This window comes from Pipistrellus hanaki, assembly GCF_964339955.1.
Source record: "Pipistrellus hanaki genome assembly, chromosome: 8".
Lineage (NCBI taxonomy): Eukaryota > Metazoa > Chordata > Mammalia > Chiroptera > Vespertilionidae > Pipistrellus > Pipistrellus hanaki.
This window is the reverse complement of record NC_140510.1, coordinates 74,550,771-74,551,023: the sequence shown is the minus strand read 5'-3', so window position 1 is coordinate 74,551,023 and position 253 is coordinate 74,550,771.

Here is a 253-nt window from a genome sequence, read left to right as displayed (position 1 = left end):
GCTTCCGGCGGGCGGCGTGACGTCACTTCCGCAATGTTCCCGCCATGGGGGCGGGGCGGGAGGACCGCGGAATTGTCGCGGGATTTCGCAAGGCGACGAGTTTTTAAAGCCTGTAGGCTGCACACAGAAGTCAAAGTAAAACGTTGCTTATAGTTATTTTTAAGTCTCACATATGAAATATTCCACGTGTGTCTCGGCGTCTGCCTCAGGGGTAGTAATTGGAGAAGTGCAAGCCGCTGGGCTGTACTCCTGC